The 12,224-nt window shown below is 48.9% G+C and overlaps 35 non-coding genes and 1 pseudogene across 35 annotated transcripts; all 36 read right to left on the bottom strand.

Annotated features, from left to right (window-relative positions):
- Positions 1–185: 185 nt before the first annotated feature.
- On the bottom strand, positions 186–304 carry LOC118346269. Its single transcript, XR_004799611.1, has one exon. It is a non-coding gene; the product is annotated as a 5S ribosomal RNA (ribosomal RNA).
- Positions 305–493: 189 nt separating this feature from the next.
- Positions 494–612, bottom strand: LOC118346251. The gene has a single exon (XR_004799593.1). It is a non-coding gene; the product is annotated as a 5S ribosomal RNA (ribosomal RNA).
- A 189-nt stretch (positions 613–801) lies between these two features.
- Positions 802–919, bottom strand: LOC118346271. Its single transcript, XR_004799613.1, has one exon. It is a non-coding gene; the product is annotated as a 5S ribosomal RNA (ribosomal RNA).
- Positions 920–1,108: 189 nt separating this feature from the next.
- Positions 1,109–1,227, bottom strand: LOC118346256. Its single transcript, XR_004799598.1, has one exon. It is a non-coding gene; the product is annotated as a 5S ribosomal RNA (ribosomal RNA).
- Positions 1,228–1,416: 189 nt separating this feature from the next.
- Positions 1,417–1,535, bottom strand: LOC118346263. Its single transcript, XR_004799605.1, has one exon. It is a non-coding gene; the product is annotated as a 5S ribosomal RNA (ribosomal RNA).
- A 189-nt stretch (positions 1,536–1,724) lies between these two features.
- LOC118346249 lies at positions 1,725–1,843 on the bottom strand. The gene has a single exon (XR_004799591.1). It is a non-coding gene; the product is annotated as a 5S ribosomal RNA (ribosomal RNA).
- Positions 1,844–2,032: 189 nt separating this feature from the next.
- On the bottom strand, positions 2,033–2,151 carry LOC118346248. Its single transcript, XR_004799590.1, has one exon. It is a non-coding gene; the product is annotated as a 5S ribosomal RNA (ribosomal RNA).
- Positions 2,152–2,331: 180 nt separating this feature from the next.
- Positions 2,332–2,450, bottom strand: LOC118346261. Its single transcript, XR_004799603.1, has one exon. It is a non-coding gene; the product is annotated as a 5S ribosomal RNA (ribosomal RNA).
- Positions 2,451–2,639: 189 nt separating this feature from the next.
- Positions 2,640–2,758, bottom strand: LOC118346265. The gene has a single exon (XR_004799607.1). It is a non-coding gene; the product is annotated as a 5S ribosomal RNA (ribosomal RNA).
- A 189-nt stretch (positions 2,759–2,947) lies between these two features.
- Positions 2,948–3,066, bottom strand: LOC118346242. The gene has a single exon (XR_004799584.1). It is a non-coding gene; the product is annotated as a 5S ribosomal RNA (ribosomal RNA).
- A 189-nt stretch (positions 3,067–3,255) lies between these two features.
- LOC118346267 lies at positions 3,256–3,374 on the bottom strand. The gene has a single exon (XR_004799609.1). It is a non-coding gene; the product is annotated as a 5S ribosomal RNA (ribosomal RNA).
- Positions 3,375–3,564: 190 nt separating this feature from the next.
- On the bottom strand, positions 3,565–3,683 carry LOC118346257. Its single transcript, XR_004799599.1, has one exon. It is a non-coding gene; the product is annotated as a 5S ribosomal RNA (ribosomal RNA).
- Positions 3,684–3,871: 188 nt separating this feature from the next.
- Positions 3,872–3,990, bottom strand: LOC118346254. The gene has a single exon (XR_004799596.1). It is a non-coding gene; the product is annotated as a 5S ribosomal RNA (ribosomal RNA).
- Positions 3,991–4,179: 189 nt separating this feature from the next.
- Positions 4,180–4,298, bottom strand: LOC118346262. Its single transcript, XR_004799604.1, has one exon. It is a non-coding gene; the product is annotated as a 5S ribosomal RNA (ribosomal RNA).
- A 189-nt stretch (positions 4,299–4,487) lies between these two features.
- LOC118346260 lies at positions 4,488–4,606 on the bottom strand. The gene has a single exon (XR_004799602.1). It is a non-coding gene; the product is annotated as a 5S ribosomal RNA (ribosomal RNA).
- A 190-nt stretch (positions 4,607–4,796) lies between these two features.
- Positions 4,797–4,915, bottom strand: LOC118346273. The gene has a single exon (XR_004799615.1). It is a non-coding gene; the product is annotated as a 5S ribosomal RNA (ribosomal RNA).
- Positions 4,916–5,089: 174 nt separating this feature from the next.
- Positions 5,090–5,208, bottom strand: LOC118346247. Its single transcript, XR_004799589.1, has one exon. It is a non-coding gene; the product is annotated as a 5S ribosomal RNA (ribosomal RNA).
- A 190-nt stretch (positions 5,209–5,398) lies between these two features.
- Positions 5,399–5,517, bottom strand: LOC118346252. The gene has a single exon (XR_004799594.1). It is a non-coding gene; the product is annotated as a 5S ribosomal RNA (ribosomal RNA).
- A 189-nt stretch (positions 5,518–5,706) lies between these two features.
- Positions 5,707–5,825, bottom strand: LOC118346259. The gene has a single exon (XR_004799601.1). It is a non-coding gene; the product is annotated as a 5S ribosomal RNA (ribosomal RNA).
- Positions 5,826–6,547: 722 nt separating this feature from the next.
- Positions 6,548–6,666, bottom strand: LOC118346266. The gene has a single exon (XR_004799608.1). It is a non-coding gene; the product is annotated as a 5S ribosomal RNA (ribosomal RNA).
- A 189-nt stretch (positions 6,667–6,855) lies between these two features.
- On the bottom strand, positions 6,856–6,974 carry LOC118346258. Its single transcript, XR_004799600.1, has one exon. It is a non-coding gene; the product is annotated as a 5S ribosomal RNA (ribosomal RNA).
- Positions 6,975–7,163: 189 nt separating this feature from the next.
- Positions 7,164–7,277, bottom strand: LOC118346276 (annotated as a pseudogene).
- A 117-nt stretch (positions 7,278–7,394) lies between these two features.
- Positions 7,395–7,513, bottom strand: LOC118346246. Its single transcript, XR_004799588.1, has one exon. It is a non-coding gene; the product is annotated as a 5S ribosomal RNA (ribosomal RNA).
- A 189-nt stretch (positions 7,514–7,702) lies between these two features.
- On the bottom strand, positions 7,703–7,821 carry LOC118346245. Its single transcript, XR_004799587.1, has one exon. It is a non-coding gene; the product is annotated as a 5S ribosomal RNA (ribosomal RNA).
- Positions 7,822–8,010: 189 nt separating this feature from the next.
- On the bottom strand, positions 8,011–8,129 carry LOC118346244. The gene has a single exon (XR_004799586.1). It is a non-coding gene; the product is annotated as a 5S ribosomal RNA (ribosomal RNA).
- Positions 8,130–8,318: 189 nt separating this feature from the next.
- Positions 8,319–8,437, bottom strand: LOC118346272. Its single transcript, XR_004799614.1, has one exon. It is a non-coding gene; the product is annotated as a 5S ribosomal RNA (ribosomal RNA).
- Positions 8,438–8,938: 501 nt separating this feature from the next.
- Positions 8,939–9,057, bottom strand: LOC118346243. Its single transcript, XR_004799585.1, has one exon. It is a non-coding gene; the product is annotated as a 5S ribosomal RNA (ribosomal RNA).
- Positions 9,058–9,247: 190 nt separating this feature from the next.
- On the bottom strand, positions 9,248–9,366 carry LOC118346277. The gene has a single exon (XR_004799618.1). It is a non-coding gene; the product is annotated as a 5S ribosomal RNA (ribosomal RNA).
- Positions 9,367–9,555: 189 nt separating this feature from the next.
- Positions 9,556–9,674, bottom strand: LOC118346275. The gene has a single exon (XR_004799617.1). It is a non-coding gene; the product is annotated as a 5S ribosomal RNA (ribosomal RNA).
- Positions 9,675–9,862: 188 nt separating this feature from the next.
- On the bottom strand, positions 9,863–9,981 carry LOC118346264. The gene has a single exon (XR_004799606.1). It is a non-coding gene; the product is annotated as a 5S ribosomal RNA (ribosomal RNA).
- Positions 9,982–10,390: 409 nt separating this feature from the next.
- Positions 10,391–10,509, bottom strand: LOC118346250. The gene has a single exon (XR_004799592.1). It is a non-coding gene; the product is annotated as a 5S ribosomal RNA (ribosomal RNA).
- A 189-nt stretch (positions 10,510–10,698) lies between these two features.
- On the bottom strand, positions 10,699–10,817 carry LOC118346268. The gene has a single exon (XR_004799610.1). It is a non-coding gene; the product is annotated as a 5S ribosomal RNA (ribosomal RNA).
- Positions 10,818–11,006: 189 nt separating this feature from the next.
- On the bottom strand, positions 11,007–11,125 carry LOC118346255. Its single transcript, XR_004799597.1, has one exon. It is a non-coding gene; the product is annotated as a 5S ribosomal RNA (ribosomal RNA).
- A 188-nt stretch (positions 11,126–11,313) lies between these two features.
- LOC118346274 lies at positions 11,314–11,432 on the bottom strand. The gene has a single exon (XR_004799616.1). It is a non-coding gene; the product is annotated as a 5S ribosomal RNA (ribosomal RNA).
- Positions 11,433–11,621: 189 nt separating this feature from the next.
- On the bottom strand, positions 11,622–11,740 carry LOC118346270. The gene has a single exon (XR_004799612.1). It is a non-coding gene; the product is annotated as a 5S ribosomal RNA (ribosomal RNA).
- A 189-nt stretch (positions 11,741–11,929) lies between these two features.
- Positions 11,930–12,048, bottom strand: LOC118346253. The gene has a single exon (XR_004799595.1). It is a non-coding gene; the product is annotated as a 5S ribosomal RNA (ribosomal RNA).
- Between the last annotated feature and the right edge of the window lie 176 nt (positions 12,049–12,224).

Raw genomic sequence — 12,224 nt, 5'->3', positions numbered from 1 at the left:
AACTAATTACTTAAAAATCATATAATCCTTGAGCGACATACTAGCGTCCTTCCGATCCCAATCCAAACGGAGAACTGATCCAAACCCATTGCTACGCGATGGGCAGGGCGAGATTTTCTCAAAAATCCACCCCCGAGTGGTCCTTCTTGTCAATTTATCTCGCAAGGCGGGGAAAACAAAAACGAGGGGTGCAACACGAGGACTTCCCAGGAGGTCACCCATCCTAGTACTACTCTCGCCCAAGCACGCTTAACAGCGGAGTTCTGATGGGATCTGGTGCATTAGTGCTGGTATGATCGCACCCATCAAACTAAATACATAAAATTCAAATAATCCTTGAGCGACATACTAGCGTCCTTCCGATCCCAATCCAATCGGAGATCTGATCCAAACCCATGGCTACGCGATGGGCAGGGCGAGATTTTCCCAAAAATCCACTCCCGAGTGCTCCTTCTTGTCAATTTATCTCGCAAGGCGGAAAAAAAATCAACGAGGGGTGCAACACGAGGACTTCCCAAGAGGTCACCCATCCTAGTACTACTCTCGCCCAAGCACGCTTAACTGCGGAGTTCTGATGGGATCCGGTGCATTAGTGCTGGTATGATCGCACCCATCAAACTAATTACTTAAAATTCATATAATCCTTGAGCGACATACTAGCGTCCTTCCGATCCCAATCCAAACGGAGATCTGATCCAAAACCATGGCTACGCGATGGGCAGGGCGAGATTTTCCCAAAAATCCACTCCCGAGTGCTCCTTCTTGTCAATTTATCTCGCAAGGCGGAAAAAACAAAAACGAGGGGTGCAACACGAGGACTTCCCAGGAGGTCACCATCCTAGTACTACTCTCGCCCAAGCACGCTTAACTGCGGAGTTCTGATGGGATCCGGTGCATTAGTGCTGGTATGATCGCACCCATCAAACTAATTACTTAAAAATCAAATAATCCTTGAGCGACATACTAGCGTCCTTCCGATCCCAATCCAAACGGAGATCTGATCCAAACCCATGGCTACGCGATGGGCAGGGCGAGATTTTCCCAAAAATCCACTCCCGAGTGCTCCTTCTTGTCAATTTATCTCGCAAGGCCGAAAAAATAAAAACGAGGGGTGCAACACGAGGACTTCCCAGGAGGTCACCCATCCTAGTACTACTCTCGCCCAAGCACGCTTAACTGCGGAGTTCTGATGGGATCCGGTGCATTAGTGCTGGCATGATCGCACCCATCAAACTAATTACTTAAAATTCATATAATCCTTGAGCGACATACTAGCGTCCTTCCGATCCCAATCCAAATGGAGATCTGATCCAAACCCATGGCTACGCGATGGGCAGGGCGAGATTTTCCCAAAAATCCACTCCCGAGTGCTCCTTCTTGTCAATTTATCTCGCAAGGCGGAAAAAACAAAAACGAGGGGTGCAACACGAGGACTTCCCAGGAGGTCACCCATCCTAGTACTACTCTCGCCCAAGCATGCTTAACTGCGGAGTTCTGATGGGATCCGGTGCATTAGTGCTGGTATGATCGCACCCATCAAACTAATTACTTAAAATTCATATAATCCTTGAGCGACATACTAGCGTCCTTCCGATCCCAATCCAAACGGAGATCTGATCCAAACCCATGGCTACGCGATGGGCAGGGCGAGATTTCCCAAAAAATCCACTCCCGAGTGCTCCTTCTTGTCAATTTATCTCGCAAGGCGGGAAAAACAAAAACGAGGGGTGCAACACGAGGACTTCCCAGGAGGTCACCCATCCTAGTACTACTCTCGCCCAAGCACGCTTAACTGCGGAGTTCTGATGGGATCCGGTGCATTAGTGCTGGTATGATCGCACCCATCAAACTAATTACTTAAAATTCATATAATCCTTGAGCGACACACTAGCGTCCTTCCGATCCCAATCCAAACGGAGATCTGATCCAAACCCATGGCTACGCGATGGGCAGGGCGAGATTTCCCAAAAAATCCACTCCCGAGTGCTCCTTCTTGTCAATTTATCTCGCAAGGCGGGAAAAACAAAAACGAGGGGTGCAACACGAGGACTTCCCAGGAGGTCACCCATCCTAGTACTACTCTCGCCCAAGCACGCTTAACTGCGGAGTTCTGATGGGATCCGGTGCATTAGTGCTGGTATGATCGCACCCATCAAACTAATTACTAAAAATTCATATAATCCTTGAGCGACTGAAGGTCCTTCCGATCCAATCCAAATCGGAGATCTGATCCAAACCCATTACGATGGCAGGGCGAGATTTTCCCAAAAATCCGCTCCCGAGTGCTCCTTCTTGTCAATTTATCTCGCAAGGCCGAAAAAATAAAAACGAGGGGTGCAACACGAGGACTTCCCAGGAGGTCACCCATCCTAGTACTACTCTCGCCCAAGCACGCTTAACTGCGGAGTTCTGATGGGATCTGGTGCATTAGTGCTGGTATGATCGCACCCATCAAACTAATTACTTAAAATTCATATAATCCTTGAGCGACATACTAGCGTCCTTCCGATCCCAATCAAAACGGAGATCTGATCCAAACCCATGGCTACGCGATGGGCAGGGCGAGATTTTCCCAAAAATCCACTCCCGAGTGCTCCTTCTTGTCAATTTATCTCGCAAGGCGGAAAAAACAAAAACGAGGGGTGCAACACGAGGACTTCCCAGGAGGTCACCCATCCTAGTACCACTCTCGCCCAAGCACGCTTAGCTGCGGAGTTCTGATGGGATCCGGTGCATTAGTGCTGGTATGATCGCACCCATCAAACTAATTACTTAAAATTCATATAATCCTTGAGCAACATACTAGCGTCCTTCCGATCCCAATCCAAACGGAGATCTGATCCAAACCCATGGCTACGCGATGGGCAGGGCGAGATTTTCCCAAAAATCCACTCCCGAGTGCTCCTTCTTGTCAATTTATCTCGCAAGGCGGAAAAAACAAAAACGAGGGGTGCAACACGAGAACTTCCCAGGAGGTCACCCATCCTAGTACTACTCTCGCCCAAGCACGCTTAACTGCGGAGTTCTGATGGGATCCGGTGCATTAGTGCTGGTATGATCGCACCCATCAAACTAACTACTTAAAATTCATATAATCCTTGAGCGACATACTAGCGTCCTTCCGATCCCAATCCAAACGGAGATCTGATCCAAACCCATGGCTACGCGATGGGCAGGGCGAGATTTTCCCAAAAATCCACTCCTGAGTGCTCCTTCTTGTCAATTTATCTCGCAAGGCCGAAAAAACAAAAACGAGGGGTGCAACACGAGGACTTCCCAGGAGGTCACCCATCCTAGTACTACTCTCGCCCAAGCACGCTTAACTGCGGAGTTCTGATGGGATCCGGTGCATTAGTGCTGGTATGATCACATCCATCAAACTAATTACTTAAAATTCATATAATCCTTGAGCGACATACTAGCGTCCTTCCGATCCCAATCCAAACGGAGATCTGATCCAAAACCCATGGCTACGCGATGGGCAGGGCGAGATTTTCCCAAAAATCCACTCCCGAGTGGTCCTTCTTGTCAATTTATCTCGCAAGGCGGAGAAAACAAAAACGTGGGGTGCAACACGAGGACTTCCCAGGAGGTCACCCATCCTAGTACTACTCTCGCCCAAGCACGCTTAACTGCGGAGTTCTGATGGGATCCGGTGCATTAGTGCTGGTATGATCGCACCATCAAACTAATTACTTAAAATTCATATAATCCTTGAGCGACAAACTAGCGTCCTTCCGATCCCAATCCAAACGGAGATCTGATCCAAACCCATCGCTACGCGATGGGGAGGGCGAGATTTTCCCAAAAATCCACTCCCGAGTGCTCCTTCTTGTCAATTTATCTCGCAAGGCGGAAAAAACAAAAACGAGAGGTGCAACACGAGGACTTCCCAGGAGGTCACCCATCCTAGTACTACTCTCGCCCAAGCACGCTTAACTGCGGAGTTCTGATGGGATCCGGTGCATTAGTGCTGGTATGATCGCACCCATCAATCTAATTACTTAAAATTCATATAATCCTTGAGCGACATACTAGCGTCCTTCCGATCCCAATCCAAACGGAGATCTGATCCAAACCCATCGCTACGCGATGGGGAGGGCGAGATTTTCCCAAAAATCCACTCCCGAGTGCTCCTTCTTGTCAATTTATCTCGCAAGGCGGAAAAAACAAAAACGAGAGGTGCAACACGAGGACTTCCCAGGAGGGCACCCATCCTAGTACTACTCTCGCCCAAGCACGCTTAACTGCGGAGTTCTGATGGGATCCGGTGCATTAGTGCTGGTATGATCGCACCTATCAAACTAAATACTTAAAATTCAAATAATCCTTGAGCGACATACTAGTGTCCTTCCGATCCCAATCCAATCGGAGATCTGATCCAAACCCATGGCTACGCGATGGGCAGGGCGAGATTTTCCGAAAAATCCACTCCCGAGTGGTCCTTCTTGTCAATTTATCTCGCAAGGCGGAAAAAAAATCAACGAGGGGTGCAACACGAGGACTTCCCAGGAGGTCACCCATCCTAGTACTACTCTCGCCCAAGCACGCTTAACTGTGGAGTTCTGATGGGATCCGGTGCATTAGTGCTGGTATGATCGCACCCATCAAAACTAATTACTTAAAATTCAAATAATCCTTGAGCGACATACTAGCGTCCTTCCGATCCCAATCCAAACGGAGATCTGATCCAAACCCATGGCTACGCGATGGGCAGGGCGAGATTTTCCAAAAAATCCACTCCAGAGTGCTCCTTCTTGTCAATTTATCTCGCAAGGCGGAAAAAACAAAAACGAGGGGTGCAACACGAGGACTTCCGAGGAGGTCACCCATCCTAGTACTACTCTCGCCCAAGCACGCTTAACTGCGGAGTTATGATGGGATCAGGTGCATTAGTGCTGGTATGATCGCACCCATCAAACTAATTACTTAAAATTCATATAATCCTTGAGCGACATGCAAGTCCAGCCAGGTCAATCCAAGCGGTCGATCAAACCCATGGCTATCGTGGGCGAGATTTTCCAAAAAATCCACTCCAGAGTGCTCCTTCTTGTCAATTTATCTCGCAAGGCGGAAAAAACAAAAACGAGGGGTGCAACACGAGGACTTCCCAGGAGGTCACCCATCCTAGTACTACTCTCGCCCAAGCACGCTTAACTGCGGAGTTCTGATGGGATCCGGTGCATTAGTGCTGGTATGATCGCACCCATCAAAACTAATTACTTAAAATTCAAATAATCCTTGAGCGACATACTAGCGTCCTTCCGATCCCAATCCAAGCGGAGATCTGATCCAAACCCATAGCTACGCGATGGGCAGGGCGAGATTTTCTCAAAAATCCACCCCCGAGTGGTCCTTCTTGTCAATTTATCTCGCAAGGCGGAGAAAACAAAAGCGAGGGGTGCAACACGAGGACTTCCCAGGAGGTCACCCATCCTAGTACTACTCTCGCCCAAGCACGCTTAACTGCGGAGTTCTGATGGGATCCGGTGCAGTAGTGCTGGTATGATCGCACCCATCAAACTAATTACTTAAAATTCAAATAATCCTAGAGCGACATACTAGCGTCCTTCCGATCCCAATCCAAACGGAGATCTGATCCAACCCCATCGCTACGCGATGGGCAGGGCGCGATTTTCCTAAAAATCCACTCCCGAGTGGTCCTTCTTGTCAATTTATCTCGCAAGGCGGAAAAAATAAAAACGAGGGGTGCAACACGAGGACTTCCCAGGAGGTCACCCATCCTAGTACTACTCTCGCCCAAGCACGCTTAACTGCGGAGTTCTGATGGGATCCGGTGCATTAGTGCTGATATGATCGCACCCATCAAACTAATTACTTAAAATTCATATAATCCTTGAGCGACATACTGGCGTCCTTCCGATCCCAATCCAAACGGAGATCTGATCCAAACCCATGGCTACGCGATGGGCAGGGCGAGATTTTCCCAAAAATCCACTCCCGAGTGCTCCTTCTTGTCAATTTATCTCGCAAGGCGGAAAAAACAAAAACGAGGGGTGCAACACGAGGACTTTCCAGGAGGTCACCCATCCTAGTACTACTGGCAGAAACAGCAACCTTTGGAGATTCGATGGATCCGGTGCGTGAATGTGAGCTGTGGTCGCGCCATCAAATTAATTACTTAAAATTCATATAATCCTTGACCGACATACTAGCGTCCTTCCGATCCCAATCCAAACGGAGATCTGATCCAAACCCATGGCTACGCGATGGGCAGGGCGAGATTTCCCGAAAAATCCACTCCCGAGTGGTCCTTCTTGTCAATTTATCTCACAAGGCGGAAAAAACAAAAACGAGGGGTGCAACACGAGGACTTCCCAGGAGGTCACCCATCCTAGTACTACTCTCTCCCAAGCACGCTTAACTGCGGAGTTCTGATGGGATCGGTCCTTCCGATCCCAATCCAAACGGAGATCTGATCCAAACGCATGGCTACGCGATGGGGAGGGCGAGATTTTCCCAAAAATCCACTCCCGAGTGCTCCTTCTTGTCAATTTATCTCGCAAGGCGGAAAAAACAAAAACGAGGGGTGCAACACGAGGACTTCCCAGGAGGTCACCCATCCTAGTACTACTCTCGCCCAAGCACGCTTAACTGCGGAGTTCTGGTGGGATCCGGTGCATTAGTGCTGGTATGATCGCACCCATCAAACTAATTACTTAAAATTCATATAATCCTTGAGCGACATACTGGCGTCCTTCCGATCCCAATCCAAACGGAGATCTGATCCAAACCCATGGCTACGCGATGGGCAGGGCGAGATTTTCCCAAAAATCCACTCCCGAGTGCTCCTTCTTGTCAATTTATCTCGCAAGGCGGAAAAAGCAAAAACGAGGGGTGCAACACGAGGACTTCCCAGGAGGTCACCCATCCTAGTACTACTCTCGCCCAAGCACGCTTAACTGCGGAGTTCTGATGGGATCCGGTGCATTAGTGCTGGTATGATCGCACCTATCAAACTAAATACTTAAAATTCAAATAATCCTTGAGCGACATACTAGCGTCCTTCCGATCCCAATCCAAACGGAGATCTGATCCAAACCCATGGCTATGCGATGGGCAGGGCGAGATTTTCCCAAAAATCCACTCCCGAGTGCTCCTTCTTGTCAATTTATCTCGCAAGGCGGAAAAAAAAAAAACGAGGGGTGCAACACGAGGACTTCCCAGGAGGTCACCCATCCTAGTACTACTCTCGCCCAAGCACGCTTAACTGCGGAGTTCTGATGGGATCCGGTCCTTCCGATCCCAATCCAAACGGAGATCTGATCCAAACCCATGGCTACGCGATGGGCAGGGCGAGATTTTCCCAAAAATCCACTCCCGAGTGGTCCTTCTTGTCAATTTATCTCGCAAGGCGGAAAAAACAAAAACGAGGGGTGCAACACGAGGACTTCCCAGGAGGTCACCCATCCTAGTACTACTCTCGCCCAAGCACGCTTAACTGCGGAGTTCTGATGGGATCCGGTGCATTAGTGCTGGTATGATCGCACCCATCAAACTAATTACTTAAAATTCATATAATCCTTGAGCGACATACTAGCGTCCTTCCGATCCCAATCCAAACGGAGATCTGATCCAAACCCATGGCTACGCGATGGGCAGGGCGAGATTTTCCCAAAAATCCACTCCCGAGTGGTCCTTCTTGTCAATTTATCTCGCAAGGCGGAAAAAACAAAAACGAGGGGTGCAACACGAGGACTTCCCAGGAGGTCACCCATCCTAGTACTACTCTCGCCCAAGCACGCTTAACTGCGGAGTTCTGATGGGATCCGGTGCATTAGTGCTGGTATGATCGCACCCATCAAACTAATTACTTAAAATTCATATAATCCTTGAGCGACATACTAGCGTCCTTCCGATCCCAATCCAAACGGAGATCTGATCCAAACCCATGGCTACGCGATGGGCAGGGCGAGATTTTCCCAAAAATCCACTCCCGAGTGCTCCTTCTTGTCAATTTATCTCGCAAGGCGGAAAAAACAAAAACGAGGGGTGCAACACGAGGACTTCCCAGGAGGTCACCCATCCTAGTACTACTCTCGCCCAAGCACGCTTAACTGCGGAGTTCTGATGGGATCCGGTGCATTAGTGCTGGTATGATCGCACCCATCAAACTAATTACTTAAAATTCATATAATCCTTGAGCGACATACTAGCGTCCTTCCGATCCCAATCCAAACGGAGATCTGATCCAAACCCATGGCTACGCGATGGGCAGGGCGAGATTTCCCGAAAAATCCACTCCCGAGTGGTCCTTCTTGTCAATTTATCTCGCAAGGCGGAAAAAACAAAAACGAGGGGTGCAACACGAGGACTTCCCAGGAGGTCACCCATCCTAGTACTACTCTCGCCCAAGCACGCTTAACTGCGGAGTTATGATGGGATCAGGTGCATTAGTGCTGGTATGATCGCACCCATCAAACTAATTACTTAAAATTCATATAATCCTTGAGCGACATACTGGCGTCCTTCCGATCCCAATCCAAACGGAGATCTGATCCAAACCCATGGCTACGCGATGGGCAGGGCGAGATTTTCCCAAAAATCCACTCCCGAGTGCTCCTTCTTGTGTATCAATTTATCTATGGCCGGAAAAAAAAAGCAAAAGCGAGGGTACAACTTACGAGGACGCCAGGGAATCACCCATCCTAAAATTCTCTGTTAAACACGCTTAGCTACTTGCGGAGTCCGAGGGATCCGGTGCATTAGTGCTGGTATGATCGCACCCATCAAACTAAATACTTAAAATTCAAATAATCCTTGAGCGACATACTAGCGTCCTTCCGATCCCAATCCAATCGGAGATCTGATCCAAACCCATGGCTACGCGATGAGCAGGGCGAGATTTTCCGAAAAATCCACTCCCGAGTGGTCCTTCTTGTCAATTTATCTCGCAAGGCGGAAAAAACAAAAACGAGGGGTGCAACACGAGGACTTCCCAGGAGGTCACCCATCCTAGTACTACTCTCGCCCAAGCACGCTTAACTGCGGAGTTCTGATGGGATCCGGTGCATTAGTGCTGGTATGATCGCACCCATCAAACTAATTACTTAAAATTCAATATAATCCTTGAGCGACATACTAGCGTCCTTCCGATCCCAATCCAAACGGAGATCTGATCCAAACCCATGGCTACGCGATGGGCAGGGCGAGATTTTCCCAAAAATCCACTCCCGAGTGGTCCTTCTTGTCAATTTATCTCGCAAGGCGGAAAAAACAAAAACGAGGGGTGCAACACGAGGACTTCCCAGGAGGTCACCCATCCTAGTACTACTCTCGCCCAAGCACGCTTAACTGCGGAGTTCTGATGGGATCCGGTGCATTAGTGCTGGTATGATCGCACCCATCAAACTAATTACTTAAAATTCATATAATCCTTGAGCGACATACTAGCGTCCTTCCGATCCCAATCCAAACGGAGATCTGATCCAAACCCATGGCTACGCGATGGGCAGGGCGAGATTTTCCCAAAAATCCACTCCCGAGTGCTCCTTCTTGTCGATTTATCTCGCAAGGCGGAAAAAACAAAAACGAGGGGTGCAACACGAGGACTTCCCAGGAGGTCACCCATCCTAGTACTACTCTCGCCCAAGCACGCTTAACTGCGGAGTTCTGATGGGATCCGGTGCATTAGTGCTGGTATGATCGCACCCATCAAACTAATTACTTAAAATTCATATAATCCTTGAGCGACATACTAGCGTCCTTCCGATCCCAATCCAAACGGAGATCTGATCCAAACCCATGGCTACGCGATGGGCAGGGCGAGATTTTCCAAAAATCCACTCCCGAGTGGTCCTTCTTGTCAATTTATCTCGCAAGGCGGAAAAAACAAAAACGAGGGGTGCAACACGAGGACTTCCCAGGAGGTCACCCATCCTAGTACTACTCTCGCCCAAGCACGCTTAACTGCGGAGTTCTGATGGGATCCGGTGCATTAGTGCTGGTATGATCGCACCCATCAAACTAATTACTTAAAATTCATATAATCCTTGAGCGACATACTAGCGTCCTTCCGATCCCAATCCAATCGGAGATTTGATCCAAACCCATGGCTACGCGATGGGCAGGGCGAGATTTCCCGAAAAATCCACTCCCGAGTGGTCCTTCTTGTCAATTTATCTCGCAAGGCGGAAAAACAAAAACGAGGGGTGCAACACGAGGACTTCCAGAGGTCACCTCCTAGTACTACTCTGTAAGCAGCTTAGCTGCGGAGTTACGATGGGATCGGTCCTTCCGATCCCAATCCAAGCGGAGATCTGATCCAAACCCATAGCTACGCGATGGGCAGGGCGAGATTTTCTCAAAAATCCACCCCCGAGTGGTCCTTCTTGTCAATTTATCTCGCAAGGCGGAGAAAACAAAAACGAGGGTGCAACACGAGGACTTCCCAGGAGGTCACCCATCCTAGTACTACTCTCGCCCAAGCACGCTTAACTGCGGAGTTCTGATGGGATCCGGTGCATTAGTGCTGGTATGATCGCACCCATCAAACTAATTACTTAAAATTCATATAATCCTTGAGCGACATACCAGCGTCCTTCCGATCCCAATCCAAACGGAGATCTGATCCAAACCCATAGCTACGCGATGGGCAGGGCGAGATTTTCTCAAAAATCCACCCCCGAGTGGTCCTTCTTGTCCATTTATCTCGCAAGGCGGAGAAAACAAAAACGAGGGGTGCAACACGAGGACTTCCCAGGAGGTCACCCATCCTAGTACTACTCTCGCCCAAGCACGCTTAACTGCGGAGTTCTGATGGGATCCGGTGCATTAGTGCTGGTATGATGGCACCCATCAAACTAATTACTTAAAATTCATATAATCCTTGAGCGACATACTAGCGTCCTTCCGATCCCAATCCAAACGGAGATCTGATCCAAACCCATGGCTACGCGATGGGCAGGGCGAGATTTTCCGAAAAATCCACTCCCGAGTGGTCCTTCTTGTCAATTTATCTCGCAAGGCGGAAAAAAAATCAACGAGGGGTGCAACGCGAGGACTTCCCAGGAGGTCACCCATCCTAGTACTACTCTCGCCCAAGCACGCTTAACTGCGGAGTTCTGATGGGATCCGGTGCATTAGTGCTGGTATGATCGCACCCATCAAACTAATTACTTAAAATTCATATAATCCTTGAGCGACATACTAGCGTCCTTCGATCCCAATCCAAACGGAGATCTGATCCAAACCCATCGCTACGCGATGGGCAGGGCGGGATTTTCCTAAAAATCCACTCCCGAGTGGTCCTTCTTGTCAATTTATCTCGCAAGGCGGAAAAAATAAAAACGAGGGGTGCAACACGAGGACTTCCCCGGAGGTCACCCATCCTAGTACTACTCTCGCCCAACCACGCTTAACTGCTGAGGTCTGATGGGATCCGGTGCATTAGTGCTGGTATGATCGCACCCATCAAACTAATTACTTAAAATTCAAATAATCCTAGAGCGACATACTAGCGTCCTTCCGATACCAATCCAAACGGAGATCTGATCCAAACCCATCGCTACGCGATGGGCAGTGCGAGATTTTCCTAAAAATCCACTCCCGAGTGGTCCTCCTTGTCAATTTATCTCGCAAGACGGAAAAAACAAAAACGAGGGGTGCAACACGAGGACTTTCCAGGAGGTCACCCATCCTAGTACTACTCTCGCCCAAGCACGCTTAGCTGCGGAGTTCTGATGGGATCCGGTGCATTAGTACTGGTATGATCGCACCCAACAAACTAATTATTTTACATTCATATAATCCTTCAGCGAAATACTAGCGTCCTTCCGATCCCAATCCAAACGGAGATCTGATCCAAACCCATGGCTACGCGATTGGCAGGACGAGATTTTCCCAAAAATGCACTCCCGAGTGGTCCTTCTTGTCAATTTTTCTCGCAAGGCGGAAAAAACAAAAACGAGGGGTGCAACACGAGGACTTCCCAGGAGGTCACCCATCCTAGTACTACTCTCGCCCAAGCACGCTTAACTGCGGAGTTCTGATGGGATCCGGTGCATTAGTGCTGGTATGATCGCACCCATCAAACTAATTACTTAAATTCAAATAATCCTTGAGCGACATACTAGCGTCCTTCCGATCCCAATCCAATCGGAGATCTGATCCAAACCCATGGCTACGCGATGGGCAGGGCGAGATTTTCCAAAAAATCCACTCCCGAGTGGTCCTTCTTGTCAATTTATCTCGCAAGGCGGAAA

This window comes from Juglans regia, unplaced genomic scaffold (assembly GCF_001411555.2).
Source record: "Juglans regia cultivar Chandler unplaced genomic scaffold, Walnut 2.0 Scaffold_716, whole genome shotgun sequence".
In the NCBI taxonomy this organism is placed as follows: domain Eukaryota; kingdom Viridiplantae; phylum Streptophyta; class Magnoliopsida; order Fagales; family Juglandaceae; genus Juglans; species Juglans regia.
Note: the sequence above shows the minus strand (reverse complement) of the source record. Positions and strands in the feature narration are given on the sequence as shown.